This window comes from Humulus lupulus, chromosome 1, assembly GCF_963169125.1.
Source record: "Humulus lupulus chromosome 1, drHumLupu1.1, whole genome shotgun sequence".
Lineage (NCBI taxonomy): Eukaryota > Viridiplantae > Streptophyta > Magnoliopsida > Rosales > Cannabaceae > Humulus > Humulus lupulus.
This window is the reverse complement of record NC_084793.1, coordinates 80,534,057-80,536,436: the sequence shown is the minus strand read 5'-3', so window position 1 is coordinate 80,536,436 and position 2,380 is coordinate 80,534,057. Positions and strand designations below refer to the sequence as shown.

The window sequence follows — 2,380 nt, the reverse complement described above, 5'->3', positions numbered from 1 at the left end:
AGACTTACACAAAATAGAAATGCTTCAAAAATTGACATGGGCTACGACCTAAAGAAGGCCAAGTCGCGGCCTGCATATGAAAAACACAACCTTTGTAAATTTTTTACTATAAATTCATACTTAAGGTTTAATTAGGTCAGGAGGTCAGTTTTTAATTATGTTTTTTAGGGACTAATTTTGATTCTTAGACTAGCTATTCTGCATTTTTATATTTTTCTTTCTTATTTCAGTTTGTGAATCTTATGTTTCTGAATTATTATTTTGTTGATTTAGTCATGTCTGATATGAACTAAACATTTTTATCTAGGGTTTAATGTAGTCACTTGGATTTCTATCTAATTTAATTATGATGTTCTATTGATTTTTCTTCTCTATTCTAATCTATATTGTGTGTTTAATGCTAGTAAATACTTGATCAATATTTGCTTGATTTATGATTTTGATTCAAAATTCGAAAGATGAGAATTGAATATGCTATCATTATATAGACATAGGTTACATATTAGACGAAAGTACTTGTATGACTTGTGTAGTAATTAGGTTTCCATCCTTAATGCCTGCTATATGTTTAAGTTTATCACAGAGATGTAGAAAACTTTCATATAGGATGAGATCTTATATCTTGAAAAAGAATAAGAATCGATTGATGTTAACCTGCAATTATAATAGAAGGAAAGAAATTTAGAACTGATTAATAAAATTAGTAGAATGAAAAGTTGATGAAATTAACAACCTAGATCTTTTTAATAGTGATTTTCATCTTGTAATTAGTTATTTTTGTTCATCGTTATTTATAATTTTAAAATTAAAATTCATTCATCTAAATTTTGGTTGCCAAATAGAAATTAAAAGAACAATTATTGGTAATTAGAAATTAATCTTTGTGGGAACGATACTCTATTTATCATCTACATTACTTGAATCGATTGCATGCACTTGCGTATATATATTTTCACAATCAAGCTTTTGGCGCCGTTGTCGGGGACTTAATCTCCAATATCAAAGTTAATTGTTGTTTGTTCTAATTTGGTTTTTATTTTTATTTTTTTTACACTTATTCGGATCAAGGTTGTATTGTGTTTCAGGAATTGTTGGTATATGCATGGAAGTAGACAAAAGGAAATCATACCAATAGATCTTGAAATTGAGAGAACTTGCATACATAATCGAAAGATAAAGAAAAGACTGGAATTTTCCATGGCTAAGAACGCAAATAATGTTGTCAACAACAATGGAAATATGGGTAATGCAACTGAAGTCGATCCACCATTAAGAAACTGTGCACTTCCTACTGTTACGGGGATACATTCAAGCATTCGTCCTCCAATTGTTGAGGCAAATAATTTTTAGATAAAACCCTCAATTATTCAAATGGTGCAGAATTGTGTACAGTTTAGGGGGTTACCAAATGAGGATCCAAATCTCCATATCACAAACCTTTTTGAGCTATGTGCAACATTCAAAATAAATGGGGGTGAGTAACGATGCTGTAAGATTTAGATTATTCCCATTTTCACTAAGGGACAGAGCTAAGAGTTGGTTGAATTCATTACAAGCCAACTCTATAGTTACTTGGGAAGATTTGGCTCAGAAATTCCTTGGTAAATATTTTCCTCCTACCAAGTCAACCAGAAAAAGAGGAAAGATTAATAACTTCCATCAGCTGGATGAGGAGTCTTTAGATGATGCATGAGAACGATTTAAAGAGTTGCAAAGGAAATGCCCATATCATGGAATAGATAAGTGGTTGCTAGTTCATATATTTTACAATGGTTTGGGGGGCAATACAAGGACAATTATAGATGCAGCATCAAGAGGAGCGTTTATGAGACATATGAATTATTGGAAGAGATGGCCATGAATAACTATAATTTGCCTACTGAGTGTGAGAATAAGAAAGTAGCATGAGTCTTAGAAGTTGATCCAATTGTGCTATTGAACGCTCAAGTGGCATCTCTAACCAAACAATTGCAACAGACTAATCTCGCTGCACAAGCAATGCAAGTACATAATATAGTGAGTTGTGAGAATTGTGGGGGAACACATTCTTATGAACAATGCTTGAGCACAGCTAGTTGCTCGACAAATGTGAATAATATGCCTTTGGAATAGGCACAGGTTATTGGTAATTTTTCGAGACCTGCACCCAACACTTACTCCAATTCTTATACTCCTGCTTGGAAAAATCACCCTAATCTGTCTTGGAAAAATAATCAAGGGTTACAACCGCAGTATCCACAGTACCCACCTCAACAACCCCTTCATCAACCGACTTATGGATTACATTCTAGAATATATTATGATCCAAACCCACGCCAATCTCATCCACCACCACATCCTCAAATGAACCCACCAACAATTCAGCAAAACCAATTAAATC

At 33.0% G+C, this 2,380-nt stretch overlaps 1 non-coding gene across 1 annotated transcript; it reads right to left on the bottom strand.

Annotated features, from left to right (window-relative positions):
• Positions 1–1,630: 1,630 nt before the first annotated feature.
• Positions 1,631–1,737, bottom strand: LOC133813192 (small nucleolar RNA R71). Its single transcript, XR_009884230.1, has one exon. It is a non-coding gene; the product is annotated as a small nucleolar RNA R71 (small nucleolar RNA).
• Between the last annotated feature and the right edge of the window lie 643 nt (positions 1,738–2,380).